This window comes from Talpa occidentalis, unplaced genomic scaffold, assembly GCF_014898055.3.
Source record: "Talpa occidentalis isolate TD23 unplaced genomic scaffold, MPIMG_talOcc4v2.1 talOcc4.10, whole genome shotgun sequence".
NCBI lineage: Eukaryota > Metazoa > Chordata > Mammalia > Eulipotyphla > Talpidae > Talpa > Talpa occidentalis.
Window position 1 is genome coordinate 100,130,166 of NW_023600993.1, and position 14,565 is coordinate 100,144,730.

The 14,565-nt window shown below is 46.8% G+C and overlaps 1 long non-coding RNA gene across 2 annotated transcripts in view; it reads left to right on the forward strand.

The window, feature by feature from the left end:
* Positions 1–14,063, forward strand: part of LOC119236563 (uncharacterized) — a 48,772-nt gene extending 34,709 nt beyond the window's left edge. For both annotated transcript variants that reach the window (XR_008552928.1, XR_005123099.2), the window contains exon 4: positions 14,052–14,063. This is a non-coding gene — a long non-coding RNA (uncharacterized LOC119236563). The remainder of the gene's footprint in view (positions 1–14,051) is intronic.
* The last annotated feature ends 502 nt before the right edge of the window (positions 14,064–14,565 follow it).

Sequence of the window (14,565 nt, forward strand, 5' to 3'; positions counted from 1 at the left end):
CTTTTTTTTTTTAACCTCTTTAAAAAAGATTTATTTCATTTATTTATACATATAAGAACTGGGTGTAGGCCAGGGGTGTTGGCGGGGGGTGAGAAGATTTACCAGAGACAGAGTGGGGAGTGGGGAGCAAACAGGTAGATCTACTGAAATATACTACTGAGGGGAGCAGTGGGCAAGACAGGAGAGGTCTGCTGTACTAGGTGGGTCACCTCCCTGGCTGGGGATCGAACTCATGACTCAGTGGCTGGCAATAGCTCGATAGCCCTGAGACTTTAACTCCTGTGCCACCAGGAAGGCCCTCCCTTCTCAATTCTTAACCTCCAGTTTGGGAAAGCGTCATGCACTTAATTTCTCTGTGAGTCCCAAAGCCTCCTTGAATGCAAACTCCCCTTTCCAAAGATGGGTCTTGTAAGTGGTCTTTGGTGTCTGACATGCAGCAGTGCATCCAGAAGGCATCTAATAAACACTGGATGGATGAATGATTAAAGAAAAAGCTTCTGTTGTCTACTCAGATCCTGGCTGGAGAATAAAAAGCTCCTCTGTAAGGCTAGTTTCAAGCAACCAGCCATTTGCACAGCTGCCTGCAAGGCATGAGTAATCCTTTGGTCTCCGTTTCATCAACATTTCCTTGTCTTTTAAGTTGTGGTAAGAGGACACCCAAGGAAGTAACCTAGCAATGAGGTGGGGAAGGCTTCTTGGCTCCCAGGGAGGGAGGAAGACAGGCAGGAGAGAGCATTCCCCAGGCCTCTCAAAGTTCACGCTGCTTCTGCTCCCTGGTTGTTTCCCACATGATTTACCACTATCTGGAAAATCAATTTTTTTCCTTTTCAAGACTATAGAGGAGTCTTCGTGTTTTAGAACACATTTGTGACCTTAAAGCTAACATATTCAGTGTGATTGCTTCTGGTATCTGTAAGCTGACCCTTTCTGTGCTATTTTTAGGGTCATTTCTAGAAAATAATTTACTTTTCACTGTGGAGTCTGTCAAGCTAAGTGGAGTTATTTCTTTGCGGAGCTGGATGAGTAAATCCCGTCCTAAAAGATGGGAATTTAAAACATTTCCTGCAGAGATGGGGCTCGGAGCTGGGTTTATCTTGCGGATTAAAATAAAAAGAAGCTACCAGGAGGCCTACCTGTGCATTATGCATTCTTACATCCATCAGATCCACTTTTTAAAAAGTTGTCAGAACTGTTTGCATTAATAATAATAATAGTTCTATCAAGAGCCGCCATTTGCATGCTAAAAATAGCTCCTCTTGAAAATTAAGAGCTCAGTCATTGGAGCTGGGTGAACCAAGATCATATCTGGGCAAGTTACTTAACTTCTCTGGACTCAGTTTCCTGATATGAAAAACAGGAAGAATAGTAGTTTTGTTGACCTCAAATAAATAGGCAGCCATGTCACCAGCAAACTGGGTTTATTAAGAAACAACAACAACAAAAGCAATTTGGAAAAGGCATCTCTCAGTGAAATCTTCCATAGATGTCAAAGGGATCTGGTAGAGTCCACTTGAGGAAACTGGGCGTTGAAGTCTTGGTTCCGTGGTTTTCCATTTGCTGGGTTAGGGGTATCTCTGAGCTGTTGCGGGCAATGAGGAGCTTCCTGCTTCCTCCCGTGGGGGCAGCAAAGCAGCTGTCACTTCCTGAGCATCAAGTCTCTACCCTGTGCACCAGGTTGCGCATGTGTGAGAAAACTCTTCTAGTGCAACCCTCATTTAAAATGGGATTTGTGTATATTAATTTTAACAATTAATATAGTACCTACTCCACCAGCTCTGTGAGGGGTAAAGCCATATAAGGCAAGGAAATCAGGGGCAGGGCTTCCATTAGGCATGGAAGCCAAGGATCTAGGACCTGTGATTCTTTTAGAAGCCCACAAAAAAAGTTTCCATTTAGTTGTTTTAAAATGGAAGAAAAATATAATAATGAACACACTATAATAAATCCAGCTGGGGCTTATATTTGTCTTGGTACTAAATGCAGTTGTAAAATATAATTTTAAATATTGTTTATGGAAGGAGGAGCTCATGCAGGCAAAAGTGCCCAGGATCTGTGAAAGTTGTCACACAGTCCTGGTGTGCATCAGTTGGGATTAGATTACCCATGAACAACAGTCTTCAACAAATGGAAATATGCTTGTCTCTCATGTAAAAGAAATCTGAAAGTTGGCAGTCTGAGACATATTAGGCAATTTCTTGCTCAAGGCCCTAGACTACTATTTTTTTTTTTTGTAGTCTGTCAAATTTGCCTCATGGTCCAACGGGGCTGCTGGAGTGCCTGTCATCTTTTCTACATTCCAAGCAGCAGAGAGGATGTTTCTAGCATATTCAACAATTTGCACCCAATATGCAATGGGCACTCATACTTAACTGAACGAATGACCTGCTGCATAACTGTCAGCCCCAGGGGAGACTGGACTAGCCTGGACTCCAGCACATTCTCCATGCTCTCACAGTATCCTCCATGCTCTCTTACTTCATGGTCATTCAGGTTGTTGCGAACCTGTTCAGTACCGAGTACTGTTCTGGGCATCAGAACCCAGTAAAAAAGCAAAGTAAACAAAAATCGCTACTCTCGTGGAGCTTATCTTTAAAGGAAGAAGCAAATAAATATGTTAGGTGATGCTCAATGGTGTGGAGAAAACCAAAGCAAAGAAGAAGCTAAGTCCTAGGAGGGCAATGTTGTCATTTTATATCAAGGGGCCAACAGAAGTTTTCACTGAGAAGCAGTAACAGGGGAGAAAAACCTGAAAGAGTTGGGGAGCCAGCCAGCCATGTAGATACCTGGGAAAAGGCTCTTGGTGAATGCACCAGTAAGTGCAAAGGCCATGGGGCAGGAATGTGCCTCAGTATCTGAAGAATAATGAGGGGACCAGTGTGGCTGGTGGCGAGAGCGGGAGATGAGGTGGAATGTGGCAAAGAGGAGACAGGTCACTTAGACCCTGGTGATCACTGTCGGAACTTGTATTCTGAATAATATGGGGAGCTGTTGGAGTCTTTGGGGCAGAGAAGGGGCATGATTCAACTTTCATTAAAGGGATTCCTCTGGCTGTATGTCTAGGATTGACTATAGGGTAAGAGCAGAAGCTGGGCTACCAGTGAGGAGGTTAACTGTGTGTCAACTGGATGGACTCAGGGATGCCCAGTGAACTAGTGAGACATTATTTCTGGGTGTAACTGTGAGGGTGTTCCTGGAAGAGGGGAGCATTTGAATCAGCAGACTAAGTAAAGAAGTTCCCCTTACCTATGCAGGTGGCATCACCCAATCCACCGAGGGCCTGAATAGAACAAAAAGGTGGAGAAAGGGTGAGTTTTCTCTCTGCTGTGCTGGGACATCCATCTTCATCAGCCTATGGACTTTAACACTCCTGGTTCCTAATTCTCAGGAATTTAGGCTTGGTTTGGAACTGCGCCAGTGGCTTTCCGAGGCCTTCAGCTTGCTGATGGCAGATGGTAGGACTTCTCAGCCTCTGTAATCACATGAGTCAATCCCTCAGAATAAATCGCTTTCCGTGTACCTCTACACATTCTATTGGGTTCTGTTTCTCTGGTGAAGCCTGGCTAACACGTGCTCCCTCCAGGTGAGAGATGACTGTCTTGGACCAGGGTAGAGGCAGAGTAGGGGGTGAGAAGTTGCAATTCAGTTGGACATGACAGACTTTCCCTTTCTCATCCTGAAGACTTAGGGGTTCTTCATACCCCCCCCCACCTCCACAATCAGATTTCCATGGGGGAGACTGCTCCTTTGGAGATTTATGTATCTATGTCAATGTCACTTCTGGACAAGTCTCAGTCTCCACAATTCACGGTGGATGTAGACATGGGTTTCCAGTTCCAAGGTGAATTTAGTATGCAGACAAGGTGCTGCAAGTATTTCTGAACTTCCCTAGTGAGCACATGAATCTGTCTGTTGTTGCTGCAGGCCTTCCCTATTGCCCTCCTCAAATTGCCTTTCTCACTCATGCATGATCGTTCTGGTTTCTGAAGAAGACACACGCTTAGTATGAAGTGGTGTTGCCAGCGCAACTCTTTTCCACCTGGATCCCTTTACACAATGCTTGCTCAGCCCAGTTCACAGATGGTGGTGCCTCAGCTGGCTCACAGCAATGGAATGATCAGCCCAAGACCATGTGGTTCTCTGTGATTCCATCTCTGGCTTCAAATCGCTCTCCACGCCAGTCTGCGGGCTTTCTCTTGGCAAGAGTTGAGAGAGAACTCTCCCCTTTCTTCAGATGTCATAGCCTCCTTGAAAGTAGACGATTCCAGAAACAGAGTAAGGTCATCCAGTAAACACAGTCATCCTGTGTTTGTGAAGACCAGGGGCAGCATGTCTTGTGGTCTCTGTTCATCTTCAAAAAGGGAGTGTGGGGGCTTCCCTGGTAGTGCAAGAGGTTAAGTGTCAGCACTATGAAGCTATCCACAGCCACTGCAGCATGAGTTTGAGCCCCAGCCAGGGAGCTACCCACATGGCGTGGCAGACTTCTTCTGCTGCTCCCCTCAGCAGTGTATCTCAGTGTATCTGCCTGTTCTTCTCTTTACTCTATCTCTGGTGGATCCTCACACCTCCCACACCTCTGGCCAACCCCCCGGCTCTTCTATGCATAAAAAAATAAAAATAAATCTTAAAAAAAAGGCATGTGTTCTTATGTTTCTCCAGATGAAGGATTTCTCTCCCCAAAGGGCAATGTTTGTAGCACAGGTGTGATCACCAGCACTTAATATTACATTTTTACATTCATTACCTTGTGTTCTTCATCCCACCTCCTGCCTACCCACTGGTCCTTGGAAACAATTTTTAGAAGGTAGTTATTAGTAAAGCTTGGCATATTCTGAATTAAATTTCAATGAATTGATGAAGCTCTTGTCAGGGAACATCAATGCCACAGAGTTGGAACTCTCTCCAGTGTTCCTGGAGCCTGCCCCAAGTGCCAAGTTATTCAGAAGTGAAAAGGCATATGCCCTCTGAGGGCTTCAGACAAAAAGACAGGAGAAGTCATTTACCTTTTTCTACATTTCCCCAATTTTCTCAATCTGTTCCTATAGCAACCCTAATAGGGATTGGATTGCTAGAAAAGCATTCGTTTCTATAGAAACAATTTGTTCTATAAGAGAAAAAGTTTACTTGGTAGCACTTGAAATCTAATATTAGGATTTTGGTTTTGTTGGTGGATTTTTTTTTTTTTGTCAGCCAGAAGAATATTTCCCAAGCCACCTACAGACGTATGCTGCATCTTAAAGCACAAATTTTCATCTTGTAGTGTGTTGTCATGTGGGTTCTGGAGTCAGGTTGCCATCTCAGATCTTGGGATCTTTACTAAAAATACACAAAATATATATGTATTTTAGACCACTGCCCTGCTCAGGTATGAGGAGCTAGAGCAGGTGATCTGGTGAGACTTTTTTTGAGGGGTGCAGAAATTTACTATTTCTCTGGACTCTTGAAAACTTGGAAGGATTTTGACTAGGTAGGTGGTTTTATTTGCAAGTGAAATCTAATTCAAAATGGATTAAGCAAAACAAAACAAAATGAAACAAAAAATATAGAAGAGGGGGTAGGAGATATAGGTGGGAGATACATTCATTCTTATATTTTAGAAGTTTGAACTTTCAGGTATGGCTGGATCAGGGCTCATTAAGACCTAGTTACTTTTTCTCCTTAAGCCCTGCCTTCTGCTGTGTTGGCTTTCTCAGGCAGACTCCTCTCAAGAGTTTCAGCAGTCCCCACTTTATCTTCCTGCAGACCTAGTGCGCTATGGTGACCAATGCAAGGAAAGTTACTTTGGGCTGGTCAACCATGGGTGTAGCTTGGAAACCATGTTGGGCGCCAAACTGTTACGGAGCAACCCCAATATAAAAACGGGTTGCCTGGCTGGGGGTCTTCACCCGCGCACTTAAAAGGGACTTATTTATACTCCACTACAGGCACACACAAAAGGTTAATAAAAGGTTTATTTACAAGGGAAAGGGAAATGAGGAAATTCAGAACTCAGGGAGAAAATAGGGAAATAAAGTCTTTAATGTGTCCTACCTGATCCACCGACCTGGAAACCCAAAGGCACTCCAAAAGCTGGCCGAGTGCTGGGAGCTGGCAGAGAGCCAAAAAGCCCCCCCCCCCCCCCACCAAAGCCCACGAGTCTGGTTTTATACCAAACCTGGCTGCTTAACCCCACCCTCAGGTTCCAGCAACCTTCCCTTTGGTGGTGATGGGATTTGTTTCTCCCAATGTCTTTTGGCTTTGGTCTGGAGTGGGGGTGGAGTCTACAAAGCCTGTATGGAATTAGCTTTAGGACATACTTTTCCCCCTAACACAGCCAAGTGTGTTCAGTAAAAAGAGAGTCCTCATTTTCTAAAGTCCCAGGGCTTAGACTGGACTGACATGTCCACCCGTGAACCAATCACTGAAGACCTGGACCAATGAAATGAGCAGATTGGCCAAACGCTGACCTTGGTCTGTGGTAAGGTCAGCAATTCCGAGGCGCCACGGGCTAAGAGGGAAGGATGGGAAATATCAGCCAGGATGTGATTCAGGCACCAGGCAGGCACTTCAGTGACTGATTCCAAGTTGATCACATTCTGAAATCAGACGGCTACTCATTAAAATCTCCCTTCATCCCAGGTTGGACAGAGACAGGTTTTCTTCTCCCAGTCATTTTGTTTTTCTAATTAACCTGCTATCAGCTCTACCTCAAGAACATCTTTCAAACAAGATCTTTTTTTTTTCCTTCTGAAGGGAGTTGAAGAAAATCAGAATACATTTGCATGTTACCTAAAACATTCTGGTCTTATCTCTGTCACCACAGTCTTTTCTTTTCAATGCCAGTTGCTATATAATTACAGTCCCCTCCAGCCTCACCAGTTCCTTCTTGAAAAGGTTACTGTGAACGGGGGGACTAAAAATCATTTGGAAACACAGCCGAGGTCTGTTTTTCAATTGTCTTTTCATCCCAAAGTTCAGAGATTTCCAGAAAATCATGTGTCAGCAGAAGCAGCCGGTAAACAAGCTCTTCCACTTTTTGTTTTTTAAAAATATTCCCTGAGATGGTTGAAGGTGTGAATTATTTCAGAGAGGGTGTTGGTATGTGGCCAGTAATTTAAATTAGCTGGATTTCCAGGGCTTATTAAGCGCTTCAGATAGGTTTGTTAAAATTCAGGGAGCATTTGAGTAGAAATTTAATTTCTGCAATAGGGGCTCTTTTGTTTTAAAAAAGCTTTGTTTTCATTGTTCTTAGCTTGCAAAGACATTTAAAAGTTTAAAATCTCCTGAGGATTTTTTTTTTTTTTTGCTAACCTACTGGGTTAATGATTTCCAGAGAGATTACTTCTAACCAAGTTCTTATATTTTAGGACAGGAGTTATCCTGTTGGGATCAGGAGGGAGCCCCTGGGAACCTTTAATCTCCTGGCAAGACTGAGCGTTTCTGGTGAATGGATTTTTGGGTCCCAGCAGAACATCTGAGGGGCTCTTCAAGGTACAAAGCCTTGAACTTCAGAAGAGAAAGTCTTCAAGGAGAGCTCGCCAGTGAGGGACTTTGATAAGCCTGGATGTAGGAAGTGTGCTCACAGGCCTGTGTGAGGGTGTGCGTGCGCGTGCGCACACAGGGAACATTTGAGCAATTTGTCTGTGCTCTGTTAGGTGAAGGTGACCTTAGAAACTGCATGGGGCCACCCCAGAGACCTTGACCTCAGGTGAGACTCCGATGCACAAGCAGATGGGTGCCTAGAGCAGTGTCCCCCAAATTTACATGTAGCCCTATCACCTGGGCCTCTGGTTTAAATGTGGGTTCTGATGCAGGGGCTCTGGGGTGGGTCCTGGGACTCTCCAGTGGTAACAGACTCCCAGAGCAGTCTGCATTTGGTCTGTGGGGAAGGTGGAGACTTGTCTTTCTTTAACCTCAGCTGGGGGAGAGTTTGAAAGTCCTCTTCTGGGTTCTGCCATTTCTTAGCACGGGCTCTGGCTTGTCAGGGGACTTGATGCCATGCCTGAAAAAGAAATCCCACATGAAGGGAAGGGAGAGGCCATTGTCTTAATTGGAGGTGTCAGATGCTGTCCCTGTCTTTGGCAGAGAATCAGGCTGCAAGAGAGAGAGAGAGAGAGGCCAGATCTGCTGCGATTCAGGCAAAGCTCATCTTTCAAAGTAGGAAGAAATGAAGCCTGTTGTTCTCTGAGAATTTCTTTCAGAATCTTTCTTCGCTCTGGGGGCTGTATCCCCAAGGGAGAAGAGATGTACTTAATGTCTTTGTTCATTTAGCTGAAGGCAGATTTCTCTGTTCCCCTCATGGGGGTTGATCTCGTACCTGCCTCTTCAGATAAGTAGCAGCCACACTGAAGCCTTTCATCAGAATTCTCAATGAGGTGGCAGCTTCTCAGGGGAAAAAGGGGCAGGCACTGCTGAGCTTCCCAGAGAATGGCAAAGCAGGCAGGCTGTCGTGGGCAGCGATGCTGCAGAACAAACCACCCCCAGCCCTGGAGGCTCTCGGCAACAGCCTTTCATTACTTCTCAGGGAGCGAGGATAAGAGGGGCAGTTGTGCTGAGCCAGTCCTGAGTGAGAGTGGATGGGTGGGCTGGCGGGGCATGGCCTTGTGGGGGAGAATTTGCTGTTCCAGAGCATCCCCAGCTTCTCCCAGTGCTCGCCGACCCCTCACGCTCCATGGCGGTCCCGGAGAGGGCTCGTATCCAGTCATCAGGAGGGCCAGTTGGAACCCAAAGCAAATCATGCGGGGGATTGTAACAGGGTGGTCCCTAGGGAAAAGGGAGATTCCATGTTCCCTGCCCCACTCAAAGAAGGATGAAGTTGAACAGGGAGAAGCAAGAAAGACAGGGAGAAGGATGGAGGGTCAAGAAGGAGACCTGGAGGAAGCACATGGAGCAGAGACATGTGAAGAAGCTGCGCTTGCTTCTCGGCCTTAGACTTGTGCCGAGGACTTGGGGGGACATGGAAGGAGCCACTTGGAAGAAGCAGTGACGTGGGTGAGAGACCCGTGGGGAGGTTGACAATGGCAGCCTTTACCTTGACTTGTATTTTGATTTTGCTCCTTTCATCCCAGATTTCCTGGCCCCTTCTGCCCCTTTCCTTTGTGTCCCCACCAGAAGGTGCCTTGGACTGTAGCAAGCTTTTGGGCCAACCCTGTTTGACTGGGCATTTGCCCAAGAGCGGATGGGTATTTAATTGGAAACCATTTTAAATACATTCTTTCTCTTTCTCGCAGACTAGTAAGTATTGTATTGAAGATCTTAAGCACTAGATTATGGTTTGTCTTTATGTGGCAAATGGCAGAACGCATTTAAAGCAAGCAGGTTTGGGGGTCCCGGAGTGCCCCTCACCCTGCCCTGTAACAGGGCAAAGGGCATGGATGTAGGAGGCCCTTGATTATGGTCATTGGTAAAATTGTAACAGGGTGGTCCCAGGAAAGGGGGAGGTTCCCTGCCCCACCCAAGGGAGGGTGGAGCTGAGCAGGGAGAGGAGAAGCTGCAGAAGAGACTGAGGAAGGAAGCAGGATGGAGCCAGAAGGAGACCTGGAGGAGGCGCATGGAGCCTAGAGACACGTGAAGAAGCTGCGCTTGTCTTTTGGTCGTGGACGGGGTGACACAGATGTGGGTGAGACCCGTGGGGAGGTGACAGTGGCAGCTTTTATCTTGATGTTGATTTTGCTCTTTTCCTTCCGGGCTTGTCCGGTTGTTTGTGACCCTTTGCTGTGGGTCCCCACTGGAAGATGCTTTAGACTTGTGGCAGGCTTTGGGGCCTTGTTCTGGGCCGATCCCATATGGATGGAGTTTTACCCACGAGGGGACGGGTAACTTTGGGTGCTTCATTTAGAAACTAGACTCTTTGCCTTACCTGTATTGTTTCCTAGTTTTTATTAAAGATCCTTCCCATTAAAGTCTCCTATGTTTTGTGTTGATGCGGCGGATGGCAGAACCCATTTAGAATAGGCAGGTTTGCGGGGCTTGGGCTGCCCCTCTCCCTGTCCTATAACAAAATGAATCAACTACAGAACCCCAACTTCAAGCTTGAGGTGGAGATGATGAATCTGTGGTAGAGGCAGGCCCCTGCCATTCGCTCACTCACTCATTCCTTCACTCACGCATTTATTTCTTCACTCATTCATGAAAGTTACTGCCAATCTCTTATGCAAAGCACCAATCTGTCAGACTTGACTTCGAAGTTTCACTTGCTTCAAGATCCACACCCACTTAAATTCCACCTCCAGATCGTCTCCCTGTGGAACTGTGGGACTTTTGCTCACTCCCCAGGGAGCTGTGCTGCCTGGACTCAGAGTCTGTGGAATGAGGGGGAGGGTCTCCCTCCTGATTGTCCAAGGCGGGGCGGGGGGGGGGGGGGGGGGCAGGGGGTAGCCCCTACCTGTTGTCATGGAGATGCTGAGTGGCTTTCCACAGGCCCTGCCCCAGCCGGCTGCACTGCTGGCGCTGCTGCCTTTTGAGATAAAAGGGTCTGGTCTGGCTGGAACTCAGGTCTGCTCCTCTCAGGCCCTCAGGCTCATCCCTGCTTGGAGCCTTTTTCCATCATCCTATTTGCAAATAACCTTTTTTTACCTCACAGTTTTGTTTCTTTGATTTTGATGGATTTCTAAGCATGTTGTATATCCTCAAGTGCCCCAAGCATGGAGGAAACAAAACTCAGAGGGGGCCCGACGGACTTTGGATTATGGGGGCTCTGAAGGTGGGTGTGGTGTGGTAACAGACACTTGAAGAGGAGTGAACTTGAGCCCCTCAGTCACAGACCATGTCATAAACCATTTCTCAATAAAAAATTAAAACAAAACAAAACAAAAATCTAAAAAAAAAAAAAGAAAACATGAGGGTTTCTTATCATTAGTGTAGGAAGGAAGACCCAATATACCCGCTTAACCTGGTAGCTAATGATGTGCTGGCAAGGTGGGTGGGGGTGGGGGTTGAAGGCAGGAGGAGAAAGAGCCCAGATTTATAACGGTTGCACATTTCCTTGGTATAAATACTCACATCAAGGCTCATTTCTACCGTGGTTGCCAGCAATGATTTAATAACCTGCTTGTAAAATTCTTGGGTATTTAATCATCAGAATTCCTGGATGTTGAACAACTTGCTTTCTCAAGCTGCTGAGAGCCAGCGTACCCTGGCCCAGCTCCGGGACCAGACCGTCTGGATGGGAACCAGCGCTGCCTCTAACTAACTGTCTCCATGGCTTTGTGCAAGCGAGTAAACTATGTCTACTTCCTCACCTGTAAAATGGGAATACATTAGTGCCTGCCTCCTGGGGTTGAAGAAGAAACGAGATACTGCACAGAAGCCATTTCCCTGTGACCCCTGCCATGTCAGCTGTCAGCTGATGGTGCAGGGCGGGGTAGACATACAACAGGCTGACCTAGTCTTGTTATTGGCTCACCGCATGTCCTGTCCAGATCCACCCAAAACAATACTAAAGGACAGTGCCAAGGTTGGGGGGGGGGGAACAGGTAACTGTCTATGGGGTCTTACCTATGTGCTCAATTGCAAGACACCAGTTAGGCTCAGTGTTCAATAACAGCAGGGTTTAATTAACAAACAAGAGATTGGGAAAAGGAAAGAATTTCTAAGGCCACAAGTGGCCAGCTGTCCTACCCCAGATAGTGTCTGCAGCGTCCTGTAGTCTCAAACAAAGGCCACCATGCCACATGGTGATGTCCCATCAGTGAGGGCCTGGAGCTGGTGGCACACCAATCAAAAATGCAACAGGGTCCAACTCACAGTGGCAGCTGGAGGTGCTCATAGGTGGGGCAGCTGATGTGACAGCAATAGTCTGAAGGTCAGAGTGGACAGCAATGACTAGACAGCCATGGATTCAATAGCACCAGGAGGCAGTACTGGAGAACCTGGGGTGGTGGACAGCTCTCAAAGGTGGCCAGACAGAATGCCAGTCACTGATCAGTAGTGCTGGTTGGCGCTGGTCACCAGGAGGCATTGTCACAGACACCAGTTTTTTTGTGAGGCACTGGTGTGAACTTTGAGACACTGCACTGAGGCTGATGGTGCTCCACACAGGTGATGTCAGAGGAAGTGCTGGAGGCAGCTGCAGCAACCTGATCTCTGTGGACATCTGGAATTCTGGAAGTCTATGGGGATTTGCAGAGGTCTGCTCAATTCTGTGGAAGTTGTCTGCTGAGTGCTTCTTCTTTCTTTGGAGGCTGTCAAACTGGCTCTTACTTTGCCTTATATCCTCTTCAGGGTCTCCCACCTTACAAGCCTGATTGGACCACTTTTCAATCCTAAGCATCTGATTGGAAGTAAGGGCCAATCAGCTTGCTTCTATTTTCAATCTGCATAATTACTCCAGGTTTGAATGACAGCTGGAGAGCTCAAGGCTGATTGATCCATTTATGATCCTGGAGCCTTGAATAGCCTGTACTCAGGTCAGGACAGACTCGTGGGCCGGAACAAGCTGCAGTGAGGCCAGAGGCACACAGCACCCGGCACCCTTCAGAGGGGCAAGGTTTTACAATTTTGGGGGACCCTGCAGCAGAGCTGGGACATGGATCCCAAAGACTGCACAGGGGGCTGCTGCTGGAATCATGTTTCACACTCTCAATATCCAATCCAGCCCCTTACATTCATCTTCTCCCATGGGGGCTAATGACAGGGCCTCTTCTGGCTCCCCCAAGGCCCATCTCAGTCACCACAACAGCCTTCTGAGGGGAGTGTACACTTTCAATAGTCCCACTTTACAGGCAGGACCATTGAGATCCAGGGGGGCTGCCTAAGTCCCATAGCTATGAGTAAAGAGGTGGGATTGGAGTCCAAATCCTTGAGTCTAAACCTCCCCCCTCCTTTTTTAAAGGGAAAAAATTATTTAGAGTAACTTTCTGATTTTCTCTATTCTTTCCTTTTTTTATAGCAGCTTTATTGAATTTAATTTACATGCATAAGATTCACCTTTGAAAGTATGAAACTGAATTTTTAGCATATCCAAAGAGTTGCACAATCAGCATCATTATCCAAATTTTTTAAAATAAACTTTTATTGCAGGAGCATTGGTTTAGAGTATATATAAATTTCAGGTGTATAGCATTATAATTCTATATCTGTAAAACCATGATCTAATTTTAGAACATTTCCATCACCCAAAAAAGTAAACCAGATGCCCCCTCTAATCCCAAAGAAACTCAGAGATACTGGACATTTGTCTGGGCTTCAGCTCAGCCAGCTGGCCTCACAGGTATGGCGGGGCGGGGCGGGGGGCGTCCTCAGGCGCCCTTTTGTTGACCACATCATCCAGGTCCCTAGAAAGCTCTACCTGGTTATATTGAACTATTTGTTCTGCCTTCCCTCCCAAAGTGAAAGGGGACTATTTCATTTTTTCCATCTCTTCTCTCTCACCCCTCGTTTTTCTTGGTTTTGGGAGAAAGTCCAAATGGAAGGTGCCAGAACCCTCTTTGCCTCTGATGAGGGTTTCTTTTATTGTCGCTTCTTTCGCTCTCCTCTCTTATTCCTCCTCCTTGCGGCTGCCCCTGCCACGGTGGAACATTATCTGATTTTAGGCACGAGGATGAAGGAGCTGTGATTGGGGCCCCCTGCTGTGCCAATCAAAAATAGAAATGAGAGAGTGGTTTTTCCAGACAAACCTGCAGGCAGCTGTTTGGTACTTAGAAATCAGACTGTGTTTAATCACTGGGGGGGAAATACGGATCAATTGCGTTCTGATCATAGTATTGTCTAAACAGCCCTTTGAATTTGTAAATGACATGTGGCAGGGGTATTTTTAGCTGCTGTTTTTCAGAAGCCAGCAGTCCCCCTCCTGCCCTCTCCACACTTCCCCCCTCCCTCTCCACATTACACTTCTCACGTGACAGTCTCTGGTTCTGCCAGTTTCACCTTCCTTGGGGCTGTTAAATATGCAAATTGCATTCATCTCCTTCACCTTCCAGACTTATTCTTTGTTCCTTGGTGGTGGGCACAAGGGGAAATGATTGTTGAGCAAATAACTGATCTTCAGTTGTTTCCAAGGCTCCAGAGTCTTCGATTTTACAAGTGGTGCCTGTGGGTCAATTTGCATCCAGTGGCTGCTTTTTCTCTTTTTCCAGTGAATCCTGTTGGCATTTGGGAATAAAGAATTTCTGCCACATTCTGATCGATCCCACTGTGAAAGGAAGCCTGTCTCAAGACGGTGAAGACCTTCTGGGACCTTCATCCCCTGTGGCCTGGGTTGTTATTTCCAGGGTTGTCCTTTGAGACTTAAAGGGCAGTGCTTGACCTTGTCCACACAACAAGACATTTCTCTCCTTTGGGGCCGCAGGGTCCTTCCATGGAGGGCTGTTGGAGGGTAAGTAAATGATATCAGGCTTTGCTGCCCTCCCGCCGTTAGGATGGATGATGGATCCTTGTGGTCCCGAATGCATGCCTGATGGTGCGCCCCTGGAGGAGGGTGTGAGCATGCATAAGTGGGTACGCCTGGGCTAAGGCTGGGCTTATAAGGGCGGCGTCACGGGGACGCCAGCAGTGCAGAGAAGCATAGAGAATGAGCGCGAAAGGAGCAGAGTAGAAATGGCCACCAGAGAAGGCCGAAGAGCCCGGAAAGAGTGAAGATCCCAGCTTCCC